Genomic DNA, 15998 nt, shown 5'->3' with positions numbered 1-15998 from the left:
CATGAGGGAGCTCTATCTGTGTTTTGAGTCCATTTGGGTTATTTATTGACCTTGGGGAAAAAGCAATACTTTTAGCTTTCCAGGCATGTGTGTACTTTGATGGCCAAGAATTTCAGTGGTAAATGGCTTCTGTTTCCCCATTTCTTTTAATGTAATTAAGTATTTTTAAGACTGGGAGTGGATGTATTTAACCATGCAAACTCCATTGCGAGTGAGTACAGCTTCTATATAATGTGGATTATAGCTAAAAGTTTTTCATTGTATTTGATAGTTCATTTTCATAACTTTTATTGATAATGGTTTAATTTGCTTATCTCCCCTTAAACAATTTAAAAACCAAATATGCTTGTATTTGTCATGAACACTCTAATGATATGCATCAGACGAGAGACTAAAACTCCTTAAGGAAAGGGCAGATTCCCAAGAGAATAGAAGTTAAGGGGAACGGTTGGCTTATGGGGAGATGAGAAGCAGAGAGCAACTTGATCTGATTCATGATTTTCCCACTAGCCAAATCTGCCTTAGATTTCTGGGGCTTTTATACAAGTTAATTCCACTTGAGCAAAAATATTCCAAGGTGAGAACATTTCCTATCTTGCTGTTTATTTAAGTTATGGTCAATATCTTTTAAATTAGTCCAAGGACTTAGAAATCTAAAATAGATTGCAAATTTTATTGAAACATTAGCTGATTCTGAATGGAGTTGTTTGAGGCAAAGACTGGGAGACCTGGGGAACTCTGAATGCTTGCCTAACCAGATGAACTCTCACTGGCATGGCCTTTTGCCTTCCTGTTTTGACACCAATGGAACACAGATCCTTATTTTTATGTTTTCATTTCACACAGGAGGACACTAACAGACTTGTGAGTCAGCATTTGAACCCAGGTTTTCCGTTTTGAAAGACTGCATTGTTTTCTCTACCACATGCTGATTTTATCCTCAAATGTCTTTCATTATTAAGCCAGTAAATTTAACATTTTATACCAGGAAACATTAGTGAAAGTTAAATATTTTTGGGAAATGGTCTCTACCATGTCCTCTTCTTATGACAAATCTTATAAAAGCAATTCACTTAGTCTAGTTTCAACCAGTGTTTTCCATACAAACAGAGGATCTGTTTTTCTTCCTTAGAACTTAGTTTGGGAAACAGTGCCCACTGTCCAAGTAGGATATTGTGGATTTAAAACACAAAAGACCGTCACCTTAAGTTTTATTTATAGCCTTGCCCAATTCACTTTTCAAGTTTTTTTCCATTAAAAACTCCTCTAAAAGTAAAATTTCAAAGTCAGTTACATAATTACCTTTAGTTCCAATGGAAAAACTTTGAAAGCATTCTTGGCCCCCAAATCATTACCCACTGATACCAACACACTGCTGAATTCTATACGTGGACGTGACTGTGTGATCGGTTAACATTGGTAGTTCCAGCACCGCACACAGTGATCTTCCTGTGATGAGTCCACTCTGTGAGCACGTCTTCCAGCCTTGCTCATCCAGATCCTGTAGGTGACCCATGGAGGAAGTAATACGTAGCACGTAGAGTTTGTGGGATGCCTTGCACAAGCAGTGCATATATATTGCACCAGTCTGAAAGTTTGCACACACACCCAAATTAATGTGTTAAAATCCTAATCACCAATGTGATTGCTGTTAGGAGGGAGGTGTGTGTGTTTGGGGATGATTAGATGATGGTGGTAGAGCTTTTCTGAAGGGGACTCTTAGTGCTTTGATAAAAGGAGTCCCAGGAAGCTATTCTGTGTCTTCCACCAGGTCAGAGCACATCAAGGGAAGTATCATCCGTGACTAGGAGACAGGCCTCACCAGACCCGGAACTTGCAGGGGCCCGGATCTGGGACTTCCCAGCCTCCGGAAGCTTGAGGAATAAATTTCTGCTGTTTGGAAGCCACTGAAGCTATGGTGTTTTTTATAGCAGCCCAAATGGACTGAGACAAAAAATGATGCACAGTGTCTTTAAAATTAAGCAATAAAAAACAGAACCAAGGAAATCAATGAACACAAGGCACCCATTTGATGAGATTCTCATGACTGAAAAGTGAACAGAGTGTGACTATTGTCTCATAATAACCCCAGGTGATGGGTGGCAGCCGTCCGAACATGAGGCTGACGGAGGTGGCTCCTGTTCTACCACACTAGCTGTTGGCAGGTAAGATCTGAATTTGTTCTCATAATCAAATGGTTAAAATTAGGACTAGATTTCACATTAACCTTCTCTCATAATGGAATCCTTAAAATCCAAATGGATGTAGCCTGCACTATGATTATGATATCATTCAGTGAATATGATGAGTCTACTCGTTTTGTTATTTTATCTTGGAGTAACTCTGAGCTGGCAATGATGGGCTTAGCACTGAATTTTGAAACCCCACGTCCAGTCTTGTTCATTTGGTCTTTTGGGTTTATTGTCTTAGTTCCTAATTCTGGAACTAAGATTCTCATTTATTCTGAGCATGTAAAAAATGGCAATGTGGAGTTTATTAAAGAAAGTGAAGGCTCTGGAGACAGGTGTCTGGATTTCTTCTCCTGCAAAGGAGGTTACGGGCAGAATTCAATTTAGAGAACCATTGTGAGCATTGAAGAGTTAACCCATGAGAAGTAACTAGAATAGCACCCGGCAAATAAACACCGAAATTGGTAAGGTTGCTCTCTGACGTTGCGATCCACAGTTCACCAAGCTCTGTCCCTGAGACGGGTCACCCTGGCAAGTACACATCTCAAGTGACATGGTTCCTTCCTTGCTGGAGCTTGTGGTCAGTGGGGGAGACAGACACAGAAAAGATGTCTGTCATAGAGGGAGGTATGTGTAGCAATAGCCTTAGGCACAGAAATCTATTTAGTTTTATATAGCCTTGTTGAGAAAGAGTATACAATACATGTCATATTTTAAAGAGTACAATCTGATGAGTGTGGGTGAATTTCTATAACCTGTGAACCCATTACCCCAGTCATGCTAATGAGCACACCCACAAACACCCAAAGTTTTCCTGTGCCCTTGAGAATTCCTCTATTTATCCCGCCCCACCTCGTAGTCCCAGGTAACCATTGCTATGCTTTCTGTCACTATGGATTAATTTTCATTTTTTAGAATTTTATTCAACACTATCATGTTGAGATTCATTCCCAGTTTTGTGTGTAGCTTTAGTTTATCCTATTTATGGTTGAGTAGTAGTCCATCAATCGCATTTGTTGCAACTTATTTATTCATTTACCTACTGATGGAAATTTGCATTGCTTCTAGTTTGGGGTTAATATACATAAAGTTGATAAAAACTTCTTTTAAATTTAACAAAATGTTCAAAATGTCTCATTTAGCCACAGTCAACATTTCTATCACCTTTGAGAGTGTCTTCAGAGCCCTTTGTGTCCATCCTGAGGCAGCACTAATCTGTTTTCTGTTACTACGCATTTGCTTGCATTTTTGAGAATTTTATGTAAATGGAAGCATGCAGCGTGGATGCCTTTGTTCTTGTCTTTCATGCAGCATAATGATTTTGAAATTTACCCACATGGTCAGGTTCCTCAGTGTTCTGCTCCGTGTTATTGCTGAACAGCGTTCTGTGGAGTGCATGGACCACAGTTTATTTGTCTAGTGGACATGTGGCTGTTTCCAGTTTGAGGCCGTGGTGCACAGCTGCTGAGGATATTCTCTTGTAACTCTTTTTTAAAAAGATTGATTGATTTGAAAGTGTGTGTGTGTGTGTGTGTGTGAGAGAGAGAGAGAGAGAGAGAGAGATTTTTTGATTGCTTCCACTGGTTCACTCCCTAAATGGCTACAACAGCTGGTGCTGGGCCAGGCTGAAGTCAGGAGTTCAGAGCTCCATCCTGGACATGGGTGGCAGGGCTCAAGCATTTGGGCCACCTTCCTCTACGTTCCCAGGCATATTAGCAGGGAGCTGGATTGGAAGCAAAGCAGTTGGGATGAGCCAGTGCTTCAATATGGGGTGCCTGTTGCAGGTGGCAGCTTATTTCCCTGTGCCACAGCACCTCCTGTAACTCTTTGTATGGGTTTCAGAATTTCACTCTTGGGGTGGGCACTTGTCCTACTGATTAAGACAATGGTTAGGACACCTGCAGTCTACATTGGAGTACCTGGGTTTAATTGCAGCTCTGCAGCCTGATCCCTCTTGGGAGGCAGCAACGATGGCTCAAGTGGTTTAAGTCACTGTTGCCTGCCTGGAAGATCTGGGTTGCGTTCCTGGCTCCTTGCTCTGGCCTCAGCCCAGCCCCAGCAGTTGTAGACATTTGAGGAGATGGAGCAGATGAGAATGCTCATTTTCTTTGAAATAAATCAAGTTTATTCTTTAAAAAAAGAATCTCATTACCATGAATTCTACACATACTAACCCGCACAGAGGCTAGTTGGTCATGCCTGGGTTTCATTCTTCTGAACTGTTGTCAGCCTAAGGAACTCTATGAATTTGTACCTTATTTTTCCCTTTGCTTTTTCCTTTAGGGTTCTTGGAGGTGAATTTAAGGGCTAGGTATAGTCATCATGCAACTTGTTAATGATATGAATATTTTGTGTGCTGACATTATCTTTGGCTTATGTTATCCTCTGTCATTACCCTCCCTAATTTTATCATGTTAATTTTGTGTTATATTTTTTAATTTTATTTTTATTTATTTATTTTCTAGAAATTCCATATTCTCATTCAGTCTTGAAGTCCCCTTGTATGTTGATCTCAGCGATTTATTTATTTTTTTATTTTTACAAATTTTTCTCCTCTGTTTTTTCTTTTTTTTTAAAAAAAGATTTATTTATTTGTGTGAAAGTCAGAGGTACACACAGAGAGAAAGAGGCAGAGAGAGAGAGAAAGGTCTTCCATCCACAAATGGCCACAATGGCTGGAACTGGGCCAATCCGAAGCCAGGAGCTAGGAGCCTCTTCCTGGTGTCCCACATGGGTGCACGGGCCCAAGGACTTGGGCCAACTTCTGCTTCCCCAGGCCATAGAAGAGAGCTTAGAGAAGTGGACTTGAACTGGCACCCGGATGGGATGCTGCCACTTCAGGCGGTGGCTTTATCCGCTACGCCACAGCGCCAGCCCCTGTAATTTTATTTTTAAAAAATTCATTTTGAAAGAAGCAGAATACAAATCAAAGAATCAATAAATTTGGCATAATTTGAAAAACATCAGGAAACTTTCCTCTGCCCCAAATAGTTTGTCTTGTGGGAGAGGGGAGGGTTGCAGGGGGGAGGGAAGTTATGAGGGGGAAAAAGCCATTGTAATCATAAGCTGTACTTTGGAAATTTATATTTGTTAAAAAAAAGAAGCATTTCCTCTTACAAGAAAGTCCTCAAAGAGAGAAGAAATCTTAACCTTAGCTCATGAAGTTGTGGGTTCATTTATCTTAATCTTTGCTAGGGGATAGTGAGAGGCTGGGGTGGACGGTACTGGAGGTGGAAGGGAGAATGAGACTCACTACAAGACAAAAAGCAGACAGGTCCTAGGAGAGAATAGCAAGGAAGAAATAGGTGGAGAAGCTGCGTTCTCTGGTTTTTCTGCTGTCCTGGGTGAGAATTTTATTTTTATTTGTCTTCCCTTTTGGGGGGAAGAGGTTCACAAGCTGAGAATTAAGTTAAATAACACTAACGTTCATAGCTGAACTACCTAGAAAGCTTTGATTACTGAAACAAAAGCAGAATAGGAAATGAAGGCCAAGCATCCCATCTTTGAAGTCTCCTGGTAGTAGGGTGGGAATCTCTCACCTCATTCTCCTTAGTACTGAAGCATGCATGCTGTTTGTTGGAGTAGGGACAAGCAAAATATAGACTGTAGTGCACAGAAAATCCGATTAGTGTGACACAAAACCCCTACCTTCCCACCCCTGCCACAAATCAACTATATAAAACCACGTGAACACCAAGGAAAAACCAGACATCAGAAAAAGTATTGATGACCAGAAGGAATGATTCAGGCAGCAGAAAAATAACAGGTACACAAGCAGTGAATCATAGATTAAGAATCCTTGGGAGCTTGCACATGCTTTGCTGATGAAAATCTGGTTGATGGAAGCAAAAGTCCTGATTACATCCACTTTTTGCCAATATTTTAACATTTATAGATGCAAGTCCCAGATGAGTCCATGGCTTGGCAAGTTCATCTAAATGACTCTCTAGACTGTATTTGATGAGAAGTTCACTTTTGCAGCTGCCAGGAGAAAAGTCAATCAGGTAGTTCTCCATTGTAGACAACGGGAGTAGAGAAGGAGCGTGATTGGTTGCAGCTCCTTAGAGGCGGTGGCTTATTGATGTTTCCTGTGAGAAGCCAGAGTTTCTTTTATCACCAGAGCCTGATCTCAAGTGCAAGGGGGCGATTTCTCTTGGAGCCACGCTGTAAACGTTGCAGGTAAGGAGAGGGTATAAGTAGATGCACAGGACAGCGTTTTCGAGGGAAGGGGACATGAGTGGGTATTACAGTCAAGCATTACAGAAAGTGCTTCATGAATATTCATTAAGGTGGTAAGTAAGGGCAGCTGGATGAGCCTCTCTGTCTCAATACAGCAACGTCCTGGGAGAAGGTAAATAACGCTGAGGACTTGTAAAGTCCTTATTGTCACGTGTTACTCACGAATGGTACAGCCAGGCTGAATGGCAGCTCTGCTCCCCCGAATCACAATTGCCATTTACTACCCACTGCATTCTCATCGGGTGGTCGCTGCTTAACTTTCATTGCTCTGGAGTCAGGTGGGGATATATTCTCATCCACCAGGTGAGCCTTGCAAAGCACTCCTCGGGCCTCTAATGTGCCTGGGGTCCACCTGGAGGAAGGTTAGTAAACGGAGGCCTGCCCAGGCTGTTGTTGAACATCGTTCCTCTGACCTCTGGCCTCCCTTGGGCACCTATAAGCTTGCTCCTACTCTTTTTCTCCATGGCCTTGATGTTCCATCTGGTCCTGCCTTTTGCTTGTTTCATTACTTGTTTGTTGTGGGCCAGAGTGTTAGTGGTCATAATTAATTAATGATTCAGTTAAAAAAAAAATCTTACCTTTAACCTTGAACTCTGATTGTTTCAATATCAAGGAGCCTGGGCTAGGCTGGTTGGGAGCTGCTCTTCAAAACAGAGCCTTCCCGTAGTCCCAGTGCACCACCACTTGTAACTTGCAATAATTTCTTACATGTTTCTGGATTCTACTTAAAGTTTTGTTTTTAAATTATGAGAGTCACAGTTTTAAATCTCCTTATCTTAGACTTGCCGTTTTTTGCCCTGTTTGCTAGAACATTGAAGATCAGCAAAATTCTCCTGCTGATAAATCCTGAGGTTTAATCTTGAGGACTGATTTATCCTTATTTTTCCCAGATCAAAGCTAAGATTAGCAAACTGTTTTAAACTAATCCATAGGTGACCCTTTTCAACTGGACTCTTTTTCAATCCATTTGAAATTCATGTCTAAAGTCCTCAAATGGCAATAGGGCTATTTTCAGAAGAAAGGGAGTTTTAAAAAGCGAGGTGGGAATCCCTTACACTTTGTGGCACAGCTCACTTAGGAATCTCTGATTATGGCTACCATAACCAACTCAGTAACCTTCCTAAAGGCTTTTGAATTGAACTGGATTGCATTAGGTATATATTTGAGTAATTAGGATTTCTTGGGGATTGATGCCCACTCTGTCTTTACAATTTTTGAAATCAGACTATTCTCTCACTTTCCTGCCAAAGAAGCTGACAAGCGAAGTTCTGGGGTCACAGCCTTGTCCCTACATGCTTTTAACGCATTAGTTCCATTCAGTAATACCACGTGCTCCCCGTGCTCTTCCTGGTCCTCACCTGTTTGCAGGAAAGTGACTTCTCTAGCACATTCTCCCACTTCAGATAGTTTGGCTCTGGAACCTGCCCAAATCCCCAGCTGTAGTGTGTTTACACACCATCTTGAGGCGATAATGTTTGGTAAACAGCGGCTACCCCTCCTCCTTGATCTCATCCTGTTTAATTGGCCAGGGTACAAGTCAGAAATAAAAACAATTCACATGCTTTGTGTCGCACGTGCTGTGGCTCCCTAAGGAGAGGAACCATTTGCAGCAGTGCAGCCTTCTTGTACCACTGCCCTTTGATTCTTGATCTCAGGGTGATGTCACCATTTGTGTCCATTTTCAGGATTTCCAGGAAAGGCTTGAAGCCAGCAGGTCCTGATTTCACACATGTTGACTTGTGATTCCTTTTATGAGCCAAGTAGCACAGAGTAAGATAGGACACACATTAGGTTTCTGGTAAGTAATAGGATTTTTGCCTCTGCTCTTTTTAGAAGCATACAGCTGCTTGGTCCATCCCTGGTGACCAAAGCTAACACTTCATTTTCACAAGAAATTGAAATTTCAATGTATTCTTAGCATATCTTTGTTTCCTCTTTTTTTTTCTTTCCAGGTCATGCTGATAATGTGTGTACTGTGTCCTGGTTGATTCTGAACTATGCACACTCTGTTTACCTACTTTTACCAGACTTTGAGTGTGGACCATAGTAAGGAAACATTCCTATTTACAACTGAAGAACTTAATTCAGTTGGAAATTCTGGGAAGGCTGGTGAACAGGTGTCTTCCTGCTTAGGTTTCTGCTTTCTGTTAAAAGGAGCCTGTACTTGGTGCAGGGATAACTGGACTGAGGAGGAAGCAGAAGGCAGTGGAGACATTGGCAAAATTCAGCTCCTTCAGTGGCTTCATGGCCTGAGTTTGTAAACCATGTATTTGAACCCCCAGGTTCAAATACAAATACCCAGTTTTATCTCAAAACAAAATAAAAATTTTAAATGTTTGCTTTTGTTGTTGATAATAATGGCATCAGTGCTCTCTTTCAACAATTGGAATTTAGGAATTGAACACTGTTCATTGATTTTTCATCTTACGTAAGATTGCTACGTTTAGCAAAGATACTGGTCACTCACCAAGTTAAACTTGAATTTCAGAAATATGCTGAGTAGCTTTTGAGTATGAGCATTTTCCGTGCAATAGTTGGACAAATGTTGCGTAGGACAGTTTTAATACTAAAATATTCTTTGTGTATCTGAAATTCAAATGTAACTATATTTTTCTAGCAACCTCAATCTTAATGTAACTAAGTAATCCAATCAAAACTATTCTGCATTCCCTTTTCTCATTGCCACTCTCTAATTCTAGACTTCTCGTAGAGGAAAACTCCTTAGAGCATCGTGCTGAGAAGCCCCAAAGTCCAGTATTATTAGCATCTGCAAATAGAGGCAGAGGCCTTTATAAAGAGGCATAAAGAGGAAATTTGACTTCTTAACCACTGCAGTTCATATCCATAATCCTCTCTCAGTTCACCTTAACTGAAGTCATTAGCGCATGATATTTTGCAGCTGGCTGAGCCAGCTGTTGTTACTGGGATCAGGTGGGGATAGGAGGACATTTACAATTTTTATTTGAGAGTTCCCTTCCAAACCCAGATAAATAAATATGTAGCAGCAGGTGATGCAAAGAACCAAGGAAAAGAGTTGGAAACAGACAGAATCTCATCATTTTGGAAAATGTAAAATGCAAAATCTGGTCTGTGGTGTACAGTGCTGCAGCATGGTACCTGCCACTTGCTTCTCCCCAGGTCGGGTATTTTATATCTTTAGTGTGCAGCTGTGTGAGGTTTATATTACCTCTCAGCATCCCAGAAAATGGGCTGCCAGGGCCACTCAGAGGTGTAAATTTGTCTTCCAAACTGGTCAAATTACTAAATTGTCCTTCTGATTCTCATGTTCAGCCCCATTTTCTGAGTCATAAGTCGGAAGAACATAACCATTCCTCCTGAAGTTTGCACCCGTAACTGTGCAGACCTGAGTCATTTAGGGCTGTACCTCCCAGCAGAATGCAGTCTAGCGTTACTTCCGAAATGCCACTCAGGCCTGCTTGTCTTGCATCAGAAGCTTAGGATATTGTTGTATTTTGCACTTGCAGGCTAATGTCTATATCTCCTGATGGGGTCCCTGGGAACCAATGGCAAAGCTAACCCATCCTTATTGTTACATCTCTAGAATGGACCTTGATTTCTACCATCTGTCTAATTTATTCTTTTTGAAAAATTGCTCATTTGATGTTTTTCTCCAAGAGCAATAAAAGACATCTTTCAATTTCACTCTCAACTTGGAGATAAATGATTTTTTTTCCTTTCAAAATCAGGCTTAATCTTTCTGAAAATCTTGAGGCAACTCCAGAACTATCCTGTGGGCTTCCTTCAGTTTCTTCCTGCATCACACTTTGGGCACTGAATGGCAGGGTGCACGTTTCCCAGGGAGTCCTTGGGCAGGGTTCTTGGGTCTCCACCTAGGCTTGTGAAGGAGAAGTGAGCAAGTCTGGCTCCCCAGTAGCCCCTGCTCTGGAGTGATCAGAGATGCACGGACAGGTGTGAGCGCCAAGAGCCTTGTTCTCCACATAGCTCATGCCTGCCAAGAAATCCTGTCACTCTGCCAGCCACAGTGCTACAAATGCTTCCTAGCATGTGGTTGGTCATGCTACTCCTCACAACCACCATTTGCCCAGGACGGCCCCCATCTGCCTTGCCTGCCTCCTCCACTTCCATTATTCCCATCTGAGGGGTGTAATGCCTCAGACATTGTCCCTGCTACTTGCTACCTGAGGATAACGTGGGACACAGCTCGATGTGCCGAGTGAAAGCATGCGAGCCCAGGACTTCCTCTGCATGTCCATCTGTCTTGGTCTAACTTATCCATCTGGGTGAAATGTGCTCTTCTGACATCTGAATGTCCAAGCCCTACCAGAATGATACAAGAAATCTCTCTCCAGTCCTTATTCTCTAGGTTCGTTTACTGCTCAGAGTCCATGCTAGGTGCTCCAGGACTTAACTGGGGAGACACACGAAGCAGTGTTTAGTGTAGGAATGTAGGTGTGGAGTGACAAGAAGCGACAAGGCAATCCCAGGCAGCAAGGGTAGCACAGAAGACAATGTGCATAAAAGGTTTTATGTTTTAAAAACAATTATTTTCATTTATTGGAAAGGCAGAGAAAGAGAGATGGAGACAGACAAGTTTTCTGTTCATGGGTTCACTCCCGGGGAGCTGACGTTGGGAGCTGCAGCTGAGAATCAAACCCAGGCTCTCCAACGTGGGATGTGGATTTCTTCACTAGTGTCTTGACTGATAGTCCAGGTGCCTCAACCTGGAAGCATTTCTGATTGTCAAGGATGGGGAGGCACTCTTCCTTCTGTTCTTAGAGGTCAATGGTGCTGTTAAACCCCACCCCATGCAACAGTTATCCTGCCCAGTACGTCCTATAGAGCCCAAGCTGACAGCCCTGCTTTAATGTTTGCAGTTGCCACAGTATTAACAGGAAACCAGGTTTGGGGATCGTATATCAGTCACCTGGGGATATTGATTCCTTGTTAGGAGATCAGATTGGGGCAGGACTTAAGCAAACTCTTCCTAGTCTTTTCTAAGCTTCTGCATTAAGAAGCCATGACTTGGGTTTTCAATGACCCAAATGTCATGAGATGGCACAGGCATTGCATTATTTGGTGTTTTCTCTTTTTGTTCTCGCTTTCATATTATCTCTGTACACATCTCACACCGCCAAACGATCAGGAAGGTTTACCAAACACAAGAGCTTCCCCTCCAACACAGATCTGCAGGGAGATTCTCCACCCACTAGGCCAATTTGCACACAGAGAGAAAGCAGAAAGAAGGGTGATTTTACTTCTATCCATTCATTTAAATTAGAAAAGGAAGAAGCTGGTATAACGAGTTTGTGGCTGGTCAAAGTTTGGCACATCTGTAAAAGTGTCACCTCATTATGTAGGTTTAATATGAACATGAAGTCAGCTTAATGAATCTTGACCACCATAGCTATAAAAATTCTTCCCAACAGGATTTCTCATAAACCCGAGGCTTATACAGAGCTAATTTAACCTCTTAACTCCCTTCCTCCTGAACCCAAGTCCTAGAGCCTTCTAGTCATTTCCTTTCTCCATAAAGAGGAGAGGGAGCAGTCAGGCATGAGCAAGTAGAGACCAGCAGAGACAGCCGTGCACCCTGTCAGCCGCTTCACAAGGATAATTCATCACTCAACATTTCCGATCTTCTGCAATGGAGCAGTTTGTCTGCTTTCCAGCCTGGGGGCCCAAGAGGATTTGAAAATATTTCTCCTCCAATTTTCTGTCAACTGAGATAAGCCAGGGTGTGAATGTTGACAGTCTGGAGACTGAAGACAAAGCCTTTTTCCATGAGCAGCCACATCTCCCAGCTTCCCTTCCTCTCTGTGAGGCATTTGGCCAAAGCTGCTGGCCTTCAGGACAGAGAAGCAGCACGACCTGAGCTCAAATTTTTTCCAAAGAATGAAGAAGAGGTAACAATAAGGGGTTCAGGCCCTAATTTCGCATTTATGAAAATGTTTTATTTTAATGTATTTGATTTTTATGCATGTTATTTATTTTTAAAAAGATTTATTTATCCATTTGAAAGGCACAATTACAGAGAGAAAAAGAGAGAGGAGAGAGAAAGAAAGGGAAGTTCCATGTGCTGATTCATTCCCCAAATGGCCGCAACAGCCAGGTCTGTGACAGGCTGAAGCCAGGAGTCCGGAAACCATCCAGGTCTCCCACATGGGTGGTCAGACGCAGACACTTGGATGATCACCTGCTGCTTTCCCAGCACATTAGCAGGAAGCTGGTCAGAAAGCAGAGCAGCCAGCACTTGAACTGTGCTCAGATATGGAATACTGGCATCAGAAATAGTGGCTTAACCCAATACCACAACACTGGCTCCAATCTGTCTTTATTTTTGACTTCCATAAGGGCCACATGACCACCAGCCATTCTTGAATATGAAAATGAATAATAGAACAAAGCACAAATGATTCCATTCACAACTGGCAGTGCTCGAAGAAACTAGAAACCAACTGCTTACTTGTAGAAAAAAAAAATCAATTGCCAAATAGCCTTAAAGGTAAATCCAAATTCCACATGTCAATCTATTAAAATGAGACAAATGAATATCTACTTTTAGATGAGAAAACATTCTAAGATGCTCCTTATTTATTCATTCACTAATTCAATGCAATCATAGAAAATTTACTATCTGTCAAATGCTTTTGTAAATTCTGTAGAAAACACAATGATGAAATAACACAGGTCCTGGCTCAGCAGGTTAAAGCCCCAGCCTGCAGTGCCGGCATCCCATGTGGGTGCCAGTTCAAGTGCCAGCTGCTCCTCTTCCAATGCAGCTTTCTGCTATGGCCTGGGAAAGCTGTAGAAGATGGCTCAACTCCTTGGGCCCCTGAACCTACATGGAGACCCTGAAGAAGCTCCTGGCTCCTGGCTGTTGCGGTCATTTGGGGAGTGAACCAGCAGAATGGAAGACCTCTCTCTCCCTCTCTGGCTCTACCTCTCTCTCTAACTCTTTCAACTAAATAAAATAAATCTTTAAAAAACAAAAAGGAAATAACGCGAGTCCTTCCCCTGAGAAGGATATAGCTTTCTTTGGAAAACGCATGAATAAGTAAGTCATGATAAGGGAAGGTAGGAAAGGAGATAAATAAAGCTTGCAGAATGAAGTCCATGACACGGTTATGATTTGGAGCCTGACACTTCCCTGCATGCTCCCCTGGCCTCCACCAAAATGAGCTACCACCACCAGGCTTCTGCACATAACTTTCCCTCCCTCTGGAACATGCTTCCTGTATTCCTTTACATCTAATCAACTCGGTGCCTTCAGGTTCACCCGAAGCTCACTCCTGTAGAAAACCTTCCACAGCAGCTGCCCATCACAGACGGACATTTGCCATGAGCTGATCAGAACATCCCAGCAAGAACTGGGGCAGTCAATAAATCAATAAATAATACATCAACATGAAAAAATAAAAGACTGCCGGCCAAGCAAGGGCTAGCACTGCAATGCTATCTTCATTCATGCTTTGTCATAATACATTATGAAGGGATTAACGGATAGTGGAAGAGTTCAGATTCTTCAAAAGAAAAGGACAGCATCTTATTTAGAAATGTCTTTGCTATTTTCAAAGATGACTTAAGAGTTTTATAATAATACCATAATTTATGAATTTTTTCTTTTACCACTTTCCCTGAGAAAGCTCATCCAGGCCCATGCCTTCAACTCTGACTCCTAAGTTATGATTAATTTTATTCTACATCTAAAATTTCTTTTGATTAAGACATAATTCATACACCATCAGTTGTATGTACCTTCACAACAATAAATTGTACACTGATAAAGTACAATAATTTACTGTACTTGCAAGGCTGTGTAATCATCACTGCTGTCTAATTTCAAGATATTTTCTCACCCCAAAAAGCAGCTCTGTTCCTTTTAGTAGTCATTCTTACTATTCCTAGACCTCAAATTTCTGGCAACAGTATTTTTTTCTTTATAAATTTGTTTTTTTCTGGGCATTTCCTGCAAATGGCATCATACAACATGTGGCTTTTGGGGTCTGGCTTCTTTCACTTCACAAAATATCTTCAAGGTTCATCCTGAGCTTGGGACCCATTTCTCCAACTGTCTGGTCCATTGGCTTGCCTGTGTCTCACACCTCTGGCTGTAACTGACCTCACTGCCTGCCTACAGAACTAATCCATTTTCAGTCAACGGTGTCCAGTTGTTCAAGCCATATGCCTGGAGACCGCCACAGGCTTCTCCCCCTTCCTCATGGACAGCATCCAGTTGATGAACGAGTCCTGCTGGTCTGTGAGGCCACTGCCTTAGTTCAGGCCTTCTTTATTAACCCCCTAGATGAGTTTCACAGCCTCTTTGTGGGTCACCATACCCACCCATTCTCTGTGTTCTTTCTTTAATGGTGGTCGGAGACTATCTCCTTCTGCTCCGAAAGCCTCCGTGTGGGACTTAAGTTCTCCTTTGATCTGGCATTCGCCTGCTCCTCCAGACTGTGTTCTGACTTTCTCCCCTTACCTTCTATTCATACTCAAGCTAAAACCAACTTCTTGCACTCTCTCAAATGTGCTGTGTGGTTAACTCTGTCTCTGTGTTAAACGTGGCAAGTGGATGGCCAGCCTTTGCAGATTTGAGAACGCCCTCTCTGTGCCTCCTGTTCTTCCCTCTGTCTGTGCTGCCTGTGCCCTAATCTCCACTTCCCAGTCACATTGCGTTAGGGTGGATGCTAATGACCTCATTTTAGCTTATTCACCTCTTTAAAGACCCGCTTTTTTTTTTTAACTTTTATTTAGTAAATATAAATTTCCAAAGTACAGCTTATGGATTACAATGGCTCCCCCCCCCCCAATAACTTCCCTCCTACTCACACCCCTCCCATATCCTGCTCCCTCTCCCATTCCATTCACATCAAGATTCATTTTCAATTATCTTTATATACAGAAGATCGATTTAGTATATATTAAGTAAAGATTTCAACAGTTTTCATCAACACAGAACATAAAGTGTAAATACATTGGACAACACATTAAGGACAGAGATCCTATATGAGGAGTAAGTGCACAGTGACTCCTGTTGTTGACCTAACAATTTGACACTCTTGTTTCTGGCATCAGTAATCACCCTAGGCTCTTGTCATGAGTTGCCAAGGCTATGGAAGCCTTATGAGTTCGCTGACTTCGATCTTATTCAGACAGGGTCATAGTCAAAGTGGAAGTTCCCTCCTGCCTTCAGAGAAAGGTACCTCCTTCTTTGATGACCCATTCTTTTCACTGGGATCTCACTCACAGAGATCTTTCATTTAGGTGGGTTTTTTTTTTTTTTTTGCCAGAGTGTCTTGGCTTTCCTTGCCTAAAATACTCTCATGGGCCCTTCAGCCAGATCCGAATGCCTTAAGGGCTGATTCTGAGGCCAGAGTGCTGTTTAGGACATCTGCCATTCTATGAGTCTGCTGTGTATCCCACTTCCCATGTTGGATCATTCTCTCCCTTTTTGATTCTATCAGTTAGTATTAGCAGACACTAGTCTTGTTTGTGTGATCCCTTTGACTCTAAGACCTATCAGTGTGATCAACTGTGAACAGAAATTGATCACTTAGACTAGTGAGATGGCATTGGTACATGCAACCT

General features: G+C 42.1%; 1 long non-coding RNA gene across 1 annotated transcript in view; it reads left to right on the top strand.

The window, feature by feature from the left end:
- The first annotated feature begins 224 nt into the window (after positions 1 to 224).
- The window catches only part of LOC127483555 (uncharacterized), a 158277-nt gene continuing 142503 nt past the window's right edge, over positions 225 to 15998 (top strand). The window contains exon 1 of the long non-coding RNA XR_011381495.1: positions 225 to 2165. This is a non-coding gene — a long non-coding RNA (uncharacterized lncRNA). The remainder of the gene's footprint in view (positions 2166 to 15998) is intronic.

The sequence above is a fragment of the Oryctolagus cuniculus genome, chromosome 13, assembly GCF_964237555.1.
Source record: "Oryctolagus cuniculus chromosome 13, mOryCun1.1, whole genome shotgun sequence".
Taxonomy (NCBI): Eukaryota; Metazoa; Chordata; class Mammalia; order Lagomorpha; family Leporidae; genus Oryctolagus; species Oryctolagus cuniculus.
The sequence above is the reverse complement of the archived record's forward strand: the minus strand, read 5'-3'. Positions and strand labels throughout refer to the sequence as shown.